Source organism: Dromaius novaehollandiae, chromosome 2 (genome assembly GCF_036370855.1).
Source record: "Dromaius novaehollandiae isolate bDroNov1 chromosome 2, bDroNov1.hap1, whole genome shotgun sequence".
Taxonomy (NCBI): Eukaryota; Metazoa; Chordata; class Aves; order Casuariiformes; family Dromaiidae; genus Dromaius; species Dromaius novaehollandiae.
Genome location: NC_088099.1, coordinates 104,954,584 through 104,974,393, shown reverse-complemented (window position 1 = coordinate 104,974,393; position 19,810 = coordinate 104,954,584).

The window sequence follows — 19,810 nt, the reverse complement described above, 5'->3', positions numbered from 1 at the left end:
ATGAATCATCTTGCCATTAATACCTCAGCTGAATAGCATTAAGTCTTCACGTTCTTATTTCTGGGTTGTTTTTTCTTTATTTTTTTGTTTGTCTGTTTTCAAAAAGCTATTTCTAGGTGGAATCCGATGGTTTATATAAGCGTTAGCCAAATAAATAATGATATAAAAAAGTTTTGGGTTTTTTTTTCTTCTTTTTTTTTTCTTCAAGACCAAGTGAATTGCATTATAATGGAGCTATTCAGGATCAGGTTGTAGACTGGCCAGGCCTTCCTACAGTATATAGAATTTGGCAGTAATGCCCCCAAATAGTAATGCACCTCTGTTACGCATGTTCTGTCCTTCATTTGCTGTTTTTCAACAAACATTTGAATTGTGGCATCTGGAGCCATTTGGATCTAATCCTTCCACCCCTGGAAAACTCCAAAACAGCAGTGGTATCGTTGAAAAGCTGGTCCATACGGCTGCTTGCTTACTCCTTCGGTAGTCAGTACAATTACATCAAGGGTACACATATTATAATAGCTAAGGATGGCAGGGAAGGGAATTATAATCTCCAAACCAGGTTCCAGAAATCAGGTGTGTTTTCACCACTTTCCAGGTGACAGAAAAATACACTAAAAGCTTGAGGAGCTGTTTCTTCAGCTGCTGCAGATCTGTAATGCTCTGACAAAATCATTAGTTCTGTTGAGTTGCATGGCTTTAGTATCTGATATCAAGTTCCTAGATGAGTTCTCAAGGGATTAGCTGAGTTTCAGTCTCTTGAAGGTGAAAACACACTGTTGCCTAACACACGTGAAGTTTCTTCCCTAAAGATGTCAAAGTGCTTTGTTCAGAGAGTGTTGCTATTTCTTTTTTGTAAGTAAAGGTTCACAGAATTTAAATGTCTTGGCCAAACTTACATGATCTAAACTGGGAATAGGACACAGGTTTCCTAATCCCTGAGCTACCACTCTACCTACTAACCCCGTTGTTTCCCTGAGCCTTTACATATAGTTGAGTAGATTAATAATTAACCTCCAAGTGGGGCACTTTGAAGCAAATGTAAAATGAAACCAAACACTTGTCTTGGTTTTTAGTCATACCAGATTTGCAAGTAGGGTGTGTTTAAATGATGCAGGTAGATAAAGTCTTGTTAATTTAGATTAGAGTAAAAGTCAGTGCTTTATCAAAGCAAGTGACTAATTAGGAAAACTATTACCTTTTGGAAAAGAAACAGTCAAACTATCACTGAAAATTATTTTAACTAGTTGAAAAGTACTAATACTTATGTTGAATAAAAGGTCGTGTAACTGCTGGGGAGAGGAGGAAGATGGATAACTTTGCCCAGGAATTGCCAATGTTCTGTTTTTTGATCATATTACTTTTAGAAACTTCACAATACTCGTGATCAGTGTGCAAACATGTGGAAGGGAGGAGAGTCATGTGAGTCACCAGGGAACTAAACTCGCAGAATTTAGGTGGAGAGCTGCAATATTTTTGTTAAATATCCTCTTTTCAATAGGAAGCAGTCTCTTCACCTTACCTAGCCAACAGGACAATGAATGGTCTGAAGTGATCCAGTGTATCTAAGTTCTGTAATAATTATGATCAGGCATTTGAGTACCTGCAAGGGTGGAAATACTGGGGCAAACTCATGGTGTGAAAAGAAAGATTAAGATCAGACTGTATTTATGTTCAGACAGATACATGCAATTGTGAAGAATCATTAAATAACTGTTAAGCACACCTGCACAGAGCCTCTGGCAATGCTGGCTTATACAGACTCTCAAGAACTGCCATGTGCCTGACATCATACTTTTGCTAAGAAAGAAAAGTCCTGGGTGTTAGCCCAAGCCTGGTAAGTAAAACATATTCCACAGACTAGAGCCAGTTGAATGTCTGCTAGTGATTTTCTGGCCTGTCACACCCAGTATCTTCTCCCTTGTAAATCTGTCAGCAGTGCTGATTTGTTTGGTTAAGACCAGGACTTACTATACACCTCTGAATCTGCTTTTAATGCAGTGGCTATTTACTTGTAAGTCAGCTAGGGCTAGGAGGAGGGAATATGTTTGTGTGCACATAGGGGCTCTAGCACAAATAGTATCCTGACTTGTCTAGGGCTTGTAATTGCTGCTGTAATATAGAGCTGCTTGTTTGAGTTTCTTTTAATGAAGATCAGTTCCTCTTTACAAATGCTGTTTTTTTTTTAATTGGCATTTTGCATATAGAAATGCCATTTCTGAACACTCTAATTTTTACTGTAAGAAAGATGAAAAGGAAGTCTATGTGGAAGGGGAACAGAACAAAAGAATAAGGGAACTGGAGTAGAGCTTAGATGAAGAGACGGAGAGGTGGAGAGAGTTGGAGGAACTAGCTCCAACCAAAAGCAACTCCACTCCAACTGTAGAAAATTCTCAGGATGCCCAAAGGTCTCTGATTTAGCTGCTTCTGCTGGTGGAATATTTTGGACTGCTCACCTCTATAGTTTTCCTCAGGCTAGGGAGTTCTCTGGGTTTTCATTTTGCATGGTGCGTTTTGAAGCAAATCTTTCATCTGTATTTTCTCTTTAAGGGTATGCTTTTCCTGTCTTTCATGGCCAGTGGTGATTGAGGATTTTTTTTTTTTCATTGAATCAGAAGTCTTTCATGGCCAGTGGTGATTGAGGGTTTTTTTTCCTTTGAATCAGAAGTCAACAAATGCAAAAGTGAAGGTTGGATATCAGTGTGTAATTCCTCAAAGGGACTGCTGTGCATCAGGTTGACATCTCTTTCTAATTGCCATTTCTCCGCAAAATCTTTCTTTTTTCCTTCTAATGAAAACCTTCAGATGCTGTGAAGAACAGGAAATTCTAAACTGTGAACTGAGCAAGACAGATGCACATAGGAGTTTGCAGGAAAGTGGAACAATATTTTAAAAATCTGCAAACTTCTGTGTTCATTTGAGAGAGGGGTAAGCTCTAGCAGTTGATAGATCAGACTATGGAGGCATTTACTCATGATTTAAGAGAGTCTTTATTGATTGCTTGATTTATTCATCCCAGTGCCCTAGCGGGTTTGGAAGACAGTCTGTTTGCACTTTCTCCTATCAAGATAGAGTCAAAGCCAAGAAACTTAGCAGAGCTTAAGCTACATTAAAAGCTATAAGAGACATCGAAGTGGTGTAGGACAAATGCCCTCCCACTGTGCTACTTCGAAATACCCATTAATTCACTGTAAGTAGACCTTGATGACTTGGACAGAATTCATTCTTTAGGCAAAATGCGAAGTAATACACTCTCTACCCCTACTTTGGCCTTTGAATACACTATTATTAAAGCTTGGGCCACTGAAGAAGTTAGGTGGAGTCAAGCGCAGAGACCAACTTAATAGGTGGGACTTTCACTCCAGTGGGCCTGAATTCAAACCTTCAAAACTTTGGCTCAGCTCATGGCTATTCACAGTTGATTAATTAAATCACTTTAATTAAATGGTGTTGGTTATGAGAGTTAAATGTGGAAACTCTGTATTCTATTATACCAGCTCATGTTGCCAAAAGAAATAGAGCCTTACTGCTTGATTGAAGAGACAGAGGTAAGTGAATAATTTGCAACAAATAATTAATCTGAATGTTTCTAAATGATTCTTACAGAATCTGATTATGGTTGAGAAAGATCCCTATTTATTAATGCTATGGGACTCCCTTTCACAAGGGGAAAGTTTATTTATGTAAGATTAATGGGTTGAGGTATAGACTTGCAAGTTCTTGAGTCATCAGCCCCAGAAAACATGTATTTTATATCAAGGTTAACACAATCATCCAAGCAAAAGCATTTATGACTGTACTTTAACTGATGGGTATATGATGACTGACGTTTCAAAACTTCTTCTGCGAACACCTACGCTGGCATACTTTTATGCATAGGAGTAATCCTAATTAATTTGAGAAAATTACCCTTGTGTATGAATGTATTCATTAGTATTTGAAACATCATGGTCTTAGTATGGTGAATCTTGCAGATATGATCTTGATCTTTGATTTAAAAGATACCCACAATGTCCCATTTGGTCTTTATGGCTACCTTAGTGCTAGTAAATAAAACAGGCCAGTACCCAGTCTTTGACCCTGAGGGCTTGCACCCACATGGCTAACCTCTCTTCATCCCAGAGAGGTGGCCTCATCTGTACTGCCTAGAGGGAACGATCCTTTGTCCATGCTAAACCCTGAACCATGCCTGTGTGTTGTATGAGAAAGTACGAGGTGGCATGAGAAAACTCCTGTCAGGGAGCTTGTTACTAGTTAAACTGTGGGTGATTGCAGGTCAGCTCCTGAGTCCATGCCCTGCCTCTGTTTAGTTTGCGAGTACAAGATGCAACTTACATGAATATTTGTGTTCATTTTACATCTTGAAGCTTTGATAAGATATTATCGTTCTTATCTATTCTTTACAGGAAACAGTAGCATAGTTATGTTTAGCAATGTACTTTTGGGAGTGTGTTGGTTAGGTTTCTGTTCTAGCAATGCTGAAGAGTTTTGTCCAAGACCATTGCAGGGAACTGTCTTTCTAAGTGTGACATGAGTCTTCACTTCTGGGGGTAAGATCTGATGACTAAGGAATTTCTTTTAAAGACACTCTTTCCGTCTGCTACAGGAAAACTACTGGCTGAAGTATAAAAGTTTTTGAAATGTTATAGCATTAAGCAGAGTGCTTTTGTTTTGAATAGAGCAAAGGTAGAGAAATCCACAGACAAGAAGAAAATACAACCTGTAAATTGAAGGCATGATAGTGAGTTCAAACTGAAACTTTCTACCTTTGACCATTTCTAAATATGCTGGCTCTGCTTTCCAGAAAATGAGTTCTCAGAACTGCTGGCTGAAATTGTAAATGACTGCACATGTTGTCACAGCTGGGACTTATCACCATCTCATCCCAAAGCAGATGCCTGCAGTACATTAGGTGATTTGCACCTGGCAGCACCCATTTCTGTTAGCCAAAAGGAAGCCTAAGGTGTCACCTGGGATGTATTACAGAGCTCTAAAAGTATTTAAGAGGTGAATTCCAGCCTATCTGCTGCCTCCTCTTAGGAAGCACCTAAAATGGAGATAGCCTGGTTATTTGTTTAAGATAATTGATTGTGAAACATAAAGCTACTTTTTTCATACTCAAACTTTGTACTGAAGTTAAGATACAATTGAACAGGGGGGGCTAAACCAAAATCTTGTGCCAGGTGTTAGAGGGATTTCTCCTTGGACTTTATTTGTTGCTCAAAAGCTGCGTGTTGCGTTTCACTCCAAGCATTACTACTATTCTCTTCCTTTGCCTGGCTGCTGCTTGGTTATCATTCTTTCTGTTGTGACTCATGCAGAAGGACATACCACACTGGACTGTTTAGCAAGATCTTTCTGTGAAATGCTGGAACATCAGTGTTTGCTCCAGGAAAAGGTGTGTTAATGTGTGTTTGTGCGTGCCTTGATGGTTGCCTTGCTTAATCAATAGTAACAGGAATGTGTCTACTGGCACTGAAAGCTTTCTGAAAGTGTTACTTCTACTGTTACTGATATGTTGCTTTACAGAGGTAGCTTAAGCTTATTGTATTGAATTTGCATTGCTTGTGTTGCATTGGTTACCTCTTTCTGTTAACTTCCCTTCTAAAATTTAATTAGATTGTGAATAGTAGGCCCCATTATCAGATGGTATGGCCCTATTAACTTCAGCAAAGTGTTATGTGATGAACTAGCTAAAGATCTGGACAATAATTTATACATTCCTTATATTTAACTGTCTCTGAGCATTTTGGATGAAGATAACTGACAGCATATGTGATTGTAAATCTGTTACCAAAAGAGGTGTGTCTGTTTATGCTGGTGAAGTACTTGACTAATGAATATAATGGCATAGTAATTACTGATTATAAATACAATGAGGATCAAACTATTTTCCATATAGAATGCTTTTATTATTCTGGAAGCATATCTCTTGTCTTTTCAAATGAAGAATGCTATTCAAGTGTGGCATTTCATATTTGGAAACCAGAGTAAAAAATTCATAATGAATTCTTTCTACAAATAATTATGTGTTAGTTGCCCGTTAGCTGTGAACAGTGTTCTCAGGTTTCCTATTATCCAATATATTCACAAGTTATTTTGGCAAAAACTTTTCTAATGTTTGTAATTAGTGTGCTTGCTGGTTGTACAAGGGAAGTGGCATGGTTTCTCCTTTCTAATTAGATAATTTGTGGAATGAATAAATTAATGTATATGTGAATAATAGAGCAAATGGCAAATACACCAATGATATGTAGTTTTAAGCTTGTTTTTGTTATATATCTGATCCTTAAAGAAAGTTTTGTCTCATCTCTTAATAAAGCAAATAAAACTTACATATCCATAGAAATCAAACAGATTATTCACAAGTGTTCTCCAACTGAAGTTAGCTTTTAAATTTGAATGATAGTCTAATGCTTTCTTACTCTATTCAGTTAATACTTCTTATTGAAAGGTGTATATGGTACGACACAATATGTTGGACTCCACAGCAAGATGTTGCAATGCATATTGGTCAAAGTATATCGTATTTCAGAGCTATGCATAATTTGTGATTGCAACAGTCGCAAATAGGATACAAGCAATGGGAGCACATAAAATGTGCTCAGTGTTTCCATCTCATTCATAATATTGACTCAGCAGTTCCAGCTGATTATTAATAGTTTCTTCAATGAGCCTGGACTGACCAAGTGCATTCATCTAAGGCTTATGTTAAAAAAAGTGACTTTTTAAGTTGGATTCACAGAGCTAATCTCAGTGCCTGTGCTGTTGTGTATTGCACCCAGCAATAAAAAAAGAGAGAAGCAAAGCAGTAAAAATGTTATTTAAACTGGAAGTGAGGCAGAACTCATTATAAAGAGAATTTGCACCATGTTCACTATAGGTTGGAAAAACTTAGGATTTGCTAATTCTCCCAATTTAACTTACACAAATCACTATTTATGAACAGTTATTATCAACAGTACTAATAACTTCAGTACTATTAATAATAGGGATCTGTGCTAATTAATTGTTTTGAATTGAGTTATGTAATATTTGCGAGTTTGCTTGGTTTTATGGTCCCCGAAAAAAATCAGCCCCACTGGCTAACACAAAATGCTGTTTCACAGAATAGGATGCTGGGTTTTCAGACAAGATTTAAACTGGAACTTGAAGGTGGCTGGGTAAAGGTGCTGCCTGTGTTGATTTGCAAAGTGATTCAAAGCCCTGTAGGGCCCTAAAGAGGGCGAGCAGGCAAATGAAATAGTGCCTGATAGAAATTTAGATCCAGATTCTGCACTGAGAACTATATGATCAAACCTTTCCTTGCCTTTACTAAGGCTCTGTGAAAGTCTTTGGGAAACTGGAGCTTTTCCAGTTTAGGATCCAGTTTCTGGGTTTAGAGCTTTCATTGCTAGGCTTCTGATACTTCATGCCTGTCTTTAAGCTGCAGCTCCTGGATTCTCATTATAGTGTAAAAATTACTCTCTCCTGTAAGAAAGATGTAGGTTATAGGCTTGTAGGAATCCTCATTTTTTCCTTTGATAGGCTGGTTTCATTGAAACAAAAATATTTTGTGATTGATCTTTTTTAACCATCTCTTCCTCCTGCCAACAAAAGAGATTGAGGAATAAAGTCAAAATATAAATGCATTCAGCATTTTTTCCTCGGTTATATGAAATCAATACATTTTGATCAAGTACAAAAGGCTTGTTCTAAATTTCTGTACTAAAAATGCTATCTTCTGATGGTTCCAAATGCTTTGAGAGGATGATATTCTTATGTTCCTTCTTTCTCATTTTTCTGATTAAAAAAGAAAACAGTTTTATGATTTACAGGCAGGGATTTTTTTTTATTCCTTCATGTTTGAGGGTGTGATGGTGAAAACCTAACCTGAATATAAACTGAAAGTAGAAGGCAAGTTCACGGAAGTGTAGAAAAGAGGATCTCCTGACTTTTAAAACGACCTATTCAAAATGCTTTAAGAATGACAACATTGTGAGTTAGTCTGCAATTTCCATGGGACCTTGTTCTGTCTGTTTGAGCAGTGATGTACTGTACACATGAGCCCTATGTAAGGCATAAAAATAAGTACAAATGATAGCAATGCAGATAATACTGCTTCTTATAAATAATAATTCATGTTGACTGTGTATGTTGTGGCTTGGATGAAACTCTGTCAGGAACTGGCAGACATGCTGACATGAAATCTCCACCCACAAAGATCTGCTGAAAGAGCAGTATCTGGTGTAAGGGGATCTACCCTTGTAAAAGCAAAGAATACAATTTTTTTTGTCCCCCTTTTTTTCTAATTACTTTTCTTTTTCCACAGAGAAATCAGACTTTAAAGTCTGTTGCATGCACCAATCTTGAAGGATTACAGACATGGAACAAATGTGAGATCAGATCATGTCCCTTATGTAAGCTTATAAAATGTTTCACATTAACTGAAAATAGCCCCTGTAACATAACATTTTCCTGTTATATCCCTCCCCCTTCCCCCCCGCATGTGAACATGTAGATGCCAACACATTTGTTCAGGCAATGTCCTTTCCTAAATAGGGTGGGGGGCAGCTGAGGCTACTGTGGCTGTCTCACATGACACAGGAATACATGCTACATGCTGGTGCCCATCGGTAGTCCTTGGAAAATCCATGTCTGCATGTGTGTATGTACACATGCGTTCTGTTTTCCCACTGGCACTTCCCACCTACTTGGAGTTGCTTTCCTTTCCACACTGCCCTCAAGCCAGGAGGTCAGAACTATCACTTCTTTCTCCCCAGTCATGTTTTTCTTTCCACGTCTTCTCTTCTAGTTGTTACTTTCCGCCTCTCCAGCAAAGGGGCAGCAGAAGCCACTTAGCCGATTTAGTGTTTTCCTGGAAAGAAAGAGATAAGACTTTCAAAAATAGGATGCTGATTTTCAGCTTCAGGCAAAATGTGTGTGTGTGGGGTGCATCCTTTTCCTGAGGAAGGAGATTTTATTGCCAGGGAGGGAATTTCCCCAACAGAACAGTTTTATCTGAGTTCCCTTAAGACAAGAGAGTTGAGAGCCTGTGTGAAGTGGATGTTATGGAGGATCTGGGGCTTAGTGACCAGTTGCCATTGCAAAATACCTGAATTACCCAGAGGGAGGGGATGGGGTTGCATATAGCTCTGAAAATATAGAGGAAAAAGGAAGGAGGAAGCACCTAGCTAAGTTACTGATTTTGTTGGAAGAGTTGCAGGGTCCCTGAACTCTTCACTTCTCTGTATTAGCAGTGAACACCCTTGGTGAGAGCTGTAGACCAGGCCATTCATTACATCAGCTCTGTGACTTCATCAGCTGCCTTGCTTGGGGTATACACTGGAGAAGAACTTGACCTATGGAACCACATTAGCTGGCATCTCAAGGTAAGACATTCTGTGTTCTTGTTTGTTTCCCACTGGGGGATCAGTTATGTGTTGAGATGACTTAACTTGATACACACCGCCTTAGCAAAAACATTGATTCAGTATTTAGAGGATCACGTTTTGTTGTGATGTGGAGTTATTTATTACAATATCTGTGGTAGGCTGAAGATGCTATTGTGGTGATCAAAAAGAAAATTTTGTATTGTGTACTTTTTTTAGAATGTGTTAAACCTGTTCTGCCAAAATGGAACTAATAAGTACTAGTAATTGTTTGAACAGTTGAAAAGGAATATTTCCCCACAATTATTGAAAACATCATAGGTAATGACTTGTCTGAATGTGTATGAAGACCCATACTTGTCTTTGCATTTCTGAAGTTGAATGTGGAGTACTGTATTTGTTTTGTATAATGTTGGAATATGAAGAACTAGAATTTTTCATGGAACATACCAAAAGATACCTAAATAAAGTAGGCTAACTTAAAATGTTCTGATTTCATCTACTGAACTTCAATGGCAGGACTGAATCACTGAGGTAGCACAGCTAGATTGTACCTCTTTCTTTCTTAAACTGAAGAAGCTGGAAGGGAAGGTGGGAAGGGACCAGGAAGATGGCGTAGATTCTGCCAGCTTAGTAGAAGGTTATTAGTGGAAATCCTCATAGATCAGCCTAGGACTGATTTTAACACTTTTGTTAACGACTTGGGTATAGAAGGCTGAAACCAGCTGATGAAATTTTCTGCTGACACAAAACTAGGAGGCGTTGTCAATATATAGATATCTAGTTCTTCCTGTAAGGGGATTGTGAGGGCAAGAATGATGGAAATAGGCTAAAGGTTTAATAGTTGAAGATTTCTGCCTTTAGTGGAAATTGTTGGTCTCTACAAACCAGTACCTCATGAAGTGGGAAAGAACTAGGGAGGAGAAAGGTTTGGATTTGTTAGTTGAATACAGAATAACTGTGAGCTGGTGCAATCTGAGAAAAGCCAAGTGGAAATAGACTGCTCATTAATGGATTAGGTTTGTAATTAGAAGTTTCTAAAAATGAGATTCTGTAATAGCCTCCCAGCTGGAGTAGGAAGAACAGAAAACCTAACTGGAGCTTGATGAACCTGTGAGCAGGACTTCTGACATAGGAGCTAACAGTATCAGGGGATAGCCTAGTGACAAAAGGCTAACCCAGATCTTATTTCCAATGAAAGAGGCATATGAGGTTTATTTAGCTATACAGTGCATATACAAAGGGAAATTGCTGTAGGCATTGCTGGTTAAAATTCTGAAATCCAATAAATTTAATATTGAATGATGATGGTATACCATTTTATTCCTCTTAATTTTCATGAATTTCTCCATGTATGGCATATTCTAGACTTAGTGGAACTCATTATTTATAATTGGTCTTGTGCCAACAAGCAGCGAAGATCAGACTGTCTACCATTAGTGACAGTTGGCCTAATTTAGTAATAGTATTTAGCAATTATGTAGTGCTTTAAATTTTCAAATCCCTGTTCAAATATTAGCTAATTAATATTTAAAGCAATTGGTGCTATGACTATCAGGCCTTTTATAGAGATGGGTAAATAGCTGTTGTTATCCATGTTTCAGAGATGAGGAAATTGAGACACAGATGGGCAAGTTATGTTTCTGTATATCTTTACATATAGGTATTTCAAAGGCACCCATTGTCTCAAAGTCTAACAAGTCTATCAACTTGTTAGACCTGATTCAATGTCCACTGAGGCCAATGGATGGAAATCATTCCAGTGACTTCAAAGGGTCCCGTTGCTGCCTAATTGAATTAGCCTGCAAAAGCCCACTTCCTAATGTTATCTAGCTGGTATAGTGGACTGAGATCAGTTCATGAAAAGTGCATTTGCCCTGGGAGTGAATCCCCATAGCCCCATGGTAGGGGACAAACAGAAGCACTTAGAAATGAGGAGATTTGCTCAATCACCCAGTGAGTGAGTATCAGCAGTGAGACTCTAGCTTTCTTGGGGCTGAGCTGAGTGCTGTTCTTTCCAGTGAAGTTATTTAGGTGCTGAAAATACTGACAGGTTGATAATGAGATTTTCAGAAGTTCCCAGGTAAGCATTACCTGCTGATTTTGGAAGATGTACCCAGGTGCTCTTGTGTTTCCTCTGTTTATTGAGTCCCAATAGGTATGTTTTTTTTCAAACGTCTACATAACTTATAAAACTTGGCCCTACGCTTCAGTGATATGTGTGAGTTAAAACTTAGATAAGAAGCTCAAGTGACTTGCCTAAAAAGTCTCCAAGAGTTAGCAATACATTTGTTACATTGCTTTTTAAAATCTGAAGTTTTGCAGAGGAAAAAAGAAGAAAGAAATAGAAGAAATCTCAGCTTCATATGTAATGTTGAAGGTTTCTTGAAATCCTTTGTCTATGAAGTGGCAGGCAGCTTTGCAGTTTCAATTAAATGTGACAAACCTAGTCAAAATATGATCTGTTATGTGTTATGGTTCACTTGTATTCCTTGAGAGATGGAACTAACCCTGCATAGATTCCAGTACCTGTTGTCATGTAGTCATGAGTCATGTCATGTAGTTCAGAGTTTTCATTCTTCGAACATTTGCTATGATTTGCTTAAAAACTATCGGTTTCTGTGAGTGTTCTTGCAGAAACTCAGTGGGATTTGTGACAGATGAGCATGAAATAGGTAAAAGAGCCTATAGAAAACAGATTTCTTAAAATGAAAGTATATGGATGAATAAGCAAGGTTTCCTTTCTGTTTTCTTTTCATGTTAACGTTTGCTTGACCCTGTTAGTAGTGCAGCATTCCCCAACTTTTGAAAGATGGACTCAGATGTGGGAAAGCAGCACACAGCATTTCCCTCACTCTTCTGCCTTATGCTGCTAGACATATGCTGCTTATGCATGTCTTTCCAGTCAGGCCAGCCAGAATAAGTGCTCTATGCTTTGGGAAACATCTCAGCAACTAGAATGTACAGAACAACCTTCTCTTCAGATCACAGCCCTGTGCTGTGCTCACAAATAAAGATTTTCATGTTTGTTACTTGTTTCTCCAGCAGCAGTTATGTAATGGCAGGTGTTAGAAGGTAGACCCCTCCTTGGGCTTGTGGCTGTAAAGCAATGGGGGGAAAAACAGAAGAGTGTTCCTCCATGTGCTGTGAGATGTCAAACTAATTTGTTTACAGCGGAACAAAGATGTGAAATGAGCCAGAGAAACAAAGGCTGCCGAACCTAACTCATTCTAACTACCATCGTGGTGCTGGCACATGTTGTCAGGTTTTAGACTCAGCAATGTGTGATAAATACTAATGCAATAACACATGGCAGCTGTTTCACTTAGTCTGCTTTCAGCTACACTTCTGCATGTGAGGGGTTGTTTCTTCTTAGCTGTGTGAATCTTTAAGAACTGTGGTTCTGGTAACTACATCTTTCAAAAAGTGAAATCAGAATTGGATCCAGGGTCTGTATTGCTCTTGGCACCAGAGTCTAGTACGGGAGCAGAATGGGGCCTGGGTCTTGTCACCAGGACTGCTGCTGGCTCTCCAGAGCAGTGGTCTTCTGCACCTTCTTTTACTTCTGGCTCTGATGCTCCTTTTGCTTTGTTAGAGGCAATGAGGCAAGGAAGAAGACTGGGTGGCGGAAACCCAGGATGGTAGGCGTTTTCCTTCATGGCTGACTGAAGAGCCATAGCTATGGTTTGGCAAAGCTAGCAGTTTTTTGGGCAACTCTACCACCTTCTTCTCTGTTCTCCTTGTCCTAAAGCCCTGAAGGGGGAGGTCTGCCTTCATCTTTTCTGAGGATTTTTCCATTTGGTATAGAAATTCCTCCAGACACCTTTAAGTTCTCAGTGGAATGTTCCTCCCATAACTTATATCTGTGTAAGTGTTTTTTGAGTAACTTGAAATTTCCTTGTAGTTTATTTCCAATTCCTCATTCTTTGTTAGCCTGCTTTTTTGAACCATATGGGGTTTGGGTTTTTTTTCTCCTTGTATGCTTCCTTCATTTGCAATGATATTGCTTTTTTGCTTTAAAGAGTATTTAAAAGGAGACTTTTGCTGGTATCACCCAGTTCTAATGTATGTTTCAGTCCACAACATTCTTTTTTCACTGTTCACCTTCCCCTTTCATGTGCCTGCCCTGTGATGAAACATTAGTCTGGATAGAACACCAGAAAGCAGTTGTAGTGGAATGACTCTTAAATTTTGAAATATGACAGGCTGTATGATCTGAGGGGAAAAGCACAGATTCAGTACAGGACTAGAGTGCAAGAATTTCTGTTTTTTTAATCTGAGTTTTGTTCCCCTATGCCTTGGCCTAAGCACATAATTTAACTCCATGCCCCAGTTTTCCAACCTGCAACCTGAGGATAATGAGGGTTCACATGCTTCATGTAGAGATGAAAAAGTTTTAGAATGAAAGGGTAGTAGATGGTTCCTTTTTCAAATGAAGAGGGGACCCCAATTTGATATTTCTTCTGGCAAGTTTTAAGCCATTGAAATCAGTATTCTTTCTACAATGAGAAAGTCAGGTCATGGATTGTAGGAAAGATGTATAAAAAGTCAGTGGATCTCCTGTCCTGGAAACTGTAAATGGGTAATAATCACTAGGTTTGCTTGAAATGAAGCTTGTGAAGGGCAATCTCGGACTGTCTTCTTTAATCAAGCACATTTTTTGTTAGGAAAATGGATACGAGTTTATTGAAATTATTGGAGTCATCACTTACTACTTTTCTGGTAGTCCTTCAATTCCTCTCCCCACAGTGCCTGAAGTCGTACTTCTGTTTCACAAATGCATGTATCCAGAGAGAGAAATGGGATTATTATTATGTGAAAGATCACTATCTCCCTAGAAAACAGAAAAAAAGTATGCATACTCTGTATACAGACTATACAAATGTATACCTACTGAGATGCATATACACATGGAGAGAAAAAATGACAACCTACTGTAAATTAGTGTAGCTTAATTGAAGTCAGTCGAACTGCTAATTTGATTTAGTCAAGCTATACTAACTTACACTAGCAGCTGAGACTTTGGCCCTTACTGCTTTAATTTTATAGTAATCTGTTTATAGCTTTCAAATATATGGAGCCAGTTGATTGCTAAATTATTTATTGGGTGTGGTTCCAGGATTATAACAGTAATTATTTTACTGAAGCCCTTTATTTTCAAAAATGCATGTTTCAGATTTACATAATAGGACTAGACAATGACTAAGGGGCAAATTATACCAAGATTATTACATGCACTTACGCATGTGTTGTTTTCATGACTCAGAATGGAGCTTGTTTATGTTCCACCTTTGGACAGAGGTGTCTTTGGGGGGGGGGGGGGGAAACACTGTAAAGCACAGGAATTACAAAAGAGTCTCAGCCTGTAGAATTCTATGCCAAGATGTGATGCTAGATGATAAAATATTACTTAAGTGTGAAGGTGGGGGACTGGGTTATGAAATGCCAAACAGTTTTCCACAACTCTGCTGCTTCAATATGGTATTTATCTCATTCTGAGAACTAATTGAGGGCTTTAGTACAGATCCTGACTTAGAAACATCTCTTCTCTTTGTTACACATTTCCAAGTACTGGTACAGGAGAATTCAGAATTCAAAATGGTATTTTGCATGGTGTTTGCATGGAATTAGCTGTGCTCAATGCCTTTCCCTGTGCCAAAGGGTGGTATTGATAAGGACAGTGGCATGGAGCTTTGAACAAGCTTTGAAACCAATGTTTTTCCTCCTTTTCCTTTGGTGTGCTTCACAGAATAGTTTGCATCCATTTGATACACAGGAAAGCTGCCAGAAATCTTCTATCTGCAGAAGAGGCCCAGCAGAAAGAGTGTAGTTCAGCAGAGGTGCCTGTGTTGTGACTGACACAGCCTGCTGCTCCTCCTGAGATGGTTACTCAGGCCTTAGTTCTCCAATTCTCTGTGGAGATTGTCAGTCAGTGTGCCAATTACTACTAGGTTTGATAGATACTGATGATGGTGAGGATGCTTTCATGTAGGCTGGGTGTTTGAATGAACCTGTTCAGTCTGGTTGTTGGTAGGATCTACAGTCTAACAGGGAACGGTTTCAGACTCTTATCTCCTGAGCTGTGCAGCTTCTCTCCTGGCTCCTTCATGTTTAAAATAATTGCTTAACAAAACAGGTCATAATCTACTTGCTGTCATCAAGTGTGCAAAATGACTTGTTTTTCCAAGGTTGGTTGAGACTTTGGGACTGCAAGATTTGCTTTCTTGCAACCAGAAAAGAAATTGGTGAAAACGTTGCTCCAATAATTGCCAGCTCTGACCTCATCAGTGCATTCTCAAAACTAAACACACACAAATAATTATCTGGGATTTGTAAACAGAGCTAAGTAAAAAGTTACAACCCATTTCAGGATTGTCAATTTTGACAGCACCTCCTAAAAAAAGTCTGTGAAGCAGCTTACTGTAACTCTAATTTTGCAAAATGACCTCAATCTTTACTGCTTGTTAAAGGATTTTCTAAAAAAGAGCGGTAACACCTGGAGACTCATATATCACTGTCTCTGCCTACTGGCGATCCCACCTACACACTGAAGAATGACTGCTAATATAATATTTATGCAATAAACCAGCTCAAATATGTAAAAAGAAAAACCTTCTGTAGGGATGGTAGAGATTAAAGAAGTATTTGAAGTCATTGGTTATTTTTTTGCTGCTCGATAAACAGAGAGGATTCTTTTGGTTTCATGGCACAATTCTCTTGAAGTGAAACCATTTTTGGTATCCATTCTAACACAGGAAGCCTATTTAAGACCAAATAAGTTCTCCTATTGTGAAAATTTTCTCCTTTTCTCCATCTTCATACTTTCAAGCTATGTTGTGTTTTTCTGCAACTCAAACCTATGGAGCAGGGCCATTTTGAAACTCTGAGGCATATGCTCCCTCTGGAGCCTTTTGAATGATGCCCAAAGGCCTCCACCTTGCAAAGACCAGCCTGATAATTCCTGGAGACCTTCAACTTCTTCTCTAACTGAAAAATGCCACAAAGACTCCACCTAAGACTCAGGTATTTAAAGTGTCCAGTAATAGAGGTACAAATCTTATAGAGGAAAGAGCCACAGGCAGAATTAGAATCCTGGAGGTGTGTTAGTAAGCACAGACTTGGCCTAAAACGTACTGGGTCAAGTGCAATGAGCTTATGTTAACTTCAGCCCAGTAGCTTCAGATGTGAGGGAAAATTGGTTCTGTGAAGCACTTAAAACTCTCAGTGAGGAATACCTTACAATTGTGAGAGCTCACTCCCTAAGCTTCTAGCTCTCCTGTGCAGTGGCCCTGTGCATCATAAATCAGGAATGGCCATGGTAACCAAAGTTTTATCTTGGGTCTTCAGGTCATCAGGCCAAAGGGATCTTGGAGAAGAGTTTGTTAGTGGTAATACAAATATACAATAGCTATGTTGGTCAGTGTATAAATGAAAAGAAGTATTGCTTCAGATCATATTGGTTGGTCTGAATAAAATGGACTATCTCTTCAGATCTAAGAAGCTTAGCACCACTGGACTATCATTTTAAAACCATATATGCTAATTCTGTTGGGTCATATGTTCCTGTACAGTGCACTTAACTGGATTGTATGAAGGAGATGCAATTTGTCTATAGATGGTCAGCAAGGAATGGCTTCAGTGGAGCAAAGGGAACAGAGCCACCAAAGATAAGCCAAGGGACGCAGACCTCATGGAAATAATGTTAGTGACTTATGTAGCAGCTGTGTGAATATGTTATAGTTAGCAAGAATATTTATTGAATGGTGTGATCTGTCTTTTGTATGTATCATCTTGTTGTCTGCCAGCTTTGTTTTAAAAATAAGTATAAAAAATGCACAGGGCAATTGTGGCATACTGTTGCATGGAAGACATGTTAGATCTCTCCAATAACTCTGTGGCAAGACTTTGGTCGGGGACATTTTGTCCTTTAGTTGTGTTACTTTAGCAGTGTCTGTTAGTGAAGAACATCACCAAGTTAGCAGTTCAGATGACTAAGAGGATGGGAAATACTTTTTCTTCAGAAAAAGGCCTTGTAGGTTGTAGTGGATCACAAGTGTGAACAAGATTTGGGAATGCTGTTTAAAAAAAGAAAGCCAACATGGGACATATAAACAGCAATATAGCTGACAAGACACATGAAGTAATTCTGCTTCACTCAGTGCTGATAAGGCATCAGCTGGAGCACCGGATCTGATTTTGGGCTGTGCCTTTGTAATAGGATGTGAGCTCATTGGAGAGAATCCAAAGTGAACAAGAGAATGATCAAAAGTCTGGAAAACCTGATGGTAAGGAAAGATCAAAGGAATGGGGTTATTTGGCCTGAAGAATGGGGGATTTAGGGAAGAGAGAATGTGCTAAGAGTCCACATACATACATACATTTATATGTGAAAACCTCTGGCAAGGAGGGGGATAAGGTAATCACGGAGAGTATAATTGTATGAGGTTATTCTTCATATCAGGCTAACTGGCTCCAGTTGTGGTATGTTAGACAACAGGCTGGATATTCAGGAATACTTTCTAATGATAATGCTAGTGATTGACTGGAGAAGTAGTAGAGTGTCTGTGAGTGAAAATCTTTAAGAAAAGATGGACAAATGTCTGTGAAGAATGATGTATTAACAGGTGATTCTGCCTTGGAGCATCAGAATGAATGGAATGATTAGGTCCTTAGTGTTATTTTTCTATTTCATGGTGAAGAGGTGGCAGCAAAGAAGATAAGACTGCTAAAGACAAACTGTGCCTTGTGCGAATTTTAAGGCACAATTTTAGCACAATGCCATGTATAGAGCTTCATCATATAACAAGTCTGCACAGACCTATTTCAGTGATCTACCTAGATCTTCTGTATGTGCTGGTAAAAGTAAAGTATCACTATTGGGATGGTACCTGCAGAACACAGAAGAAGTGGTATGGGTTGATTTCAAGATGCTGAAGTTTAGCTCGTTTTCTCTAGAGCATCTCCACGTGATATAACTCATGGAATTTTTTCTTGTGGAAAAACTGGGTAAGAATGTATTTGAAATTGAGAGAGAAGAGGGCAGCTTGATACTTGCTATATGCTATCTGTAAGATGCTATTTGCAAATGCTACTGGGAACTTGTGTTAAGTGTATAGAAGCCATCAATCTAATGTTTAATGTCATCAGATAAGAAGGAAAAAGTAGAATTTGAAACTAAGCAAGCCTTTCTGGCAGCTGGCATTTAGCTATGACTGCTGGTTGAAAACTTACCCTCACTTTTTTCGGGGGGAGAAGGGGAGGAAGGAGGTAGTAGAAGTTAGATTTTGATTAAGACAAAGCCAGATGGAGAACTGCCTGCCTTCTTTTTGATATGGTAACTAAAAATAAAATACCAGAAACATAAGTTTTAGTTTTCAGACAATAACAGCAACCTGACTGCACTCTGAAAGTACTATTTCAGGGCTGATACTGTGAGTACAGGTGGGAATGTGAGTGCAGGTACCTCATGCTCCCTATTCTACTTGTGAGATGAGGTTACTGGCCAGACTCCCTCTCCTATGATGAGCCACTAATGTCTTTGCAGGAGGAGAGATCATCATGTGTTAAAAGAGAGGGAGTCTGGTCAGCCAGACTGTTCAAGAAAGGAAAATACACAAAAGTACATGAAGCTCTATGGTGATATTTAAAAATCAGCAGCATTCAGGCACAGTTTGGGGGGTTTTTGAAAGGAAATATTTCCTATAGGGAAAACAATTTTCTGGATGCCTCTGCTTGACAGGAGAAAATGAAAATGACAGTCTGGTGCTGCTGGTTTGTAGGGCAAAAGGCTTCTGTGTCTGTTTGACCAGCTCTAGTTTTGTTCAGGAGGCAGAAAAATGTTCACAGTACCCCACAAGAGTTGTCAACTGACATTTTGTTTATCTTAAAAAGCATACAGAGGTGAGTGAGCTGTCTGATTTTTAACTTTCTTAGTCATTCTGTACCATGCATTACTGCCAGTGGGAAATGACTATATCATCTTTAGATCTCTGCTTTGCTGTGGTAAAGACATGTATTAGCCTAGCCTAACAGAAAATGTCAGGTGGGTCCCATGTATTACATGGGATCCAGAGAAAAATGCTAATCCTGTGGCTACGTGGTTCCTTGTACTGTTTATGAGCCTACATGTCTGTTGCTTGATATTGTATGTCTACCTTTAGTTTTATCTCATTTTTGGGATGTGGGAGGAGAGGCCTTAAATTTGTGCTGAAGATTCGCACTGAGTTGCATGTACAAAATGCAAATGCAGGAAGCTGTGAATGCGATGTAATGACAGAGACAAAATAACTGCAGCAGGACTTGCATTTCCTGAATGTTTATTTAAAGAGTCAGATATTGGAAACACTCCTGACTTTTTTAGATATTATCAGAGCTTTTTTTAAAAAAAAGCATTTGACATAAGTGATCATTAGTATTCAAGGATCACTTCCTCCAAGCTG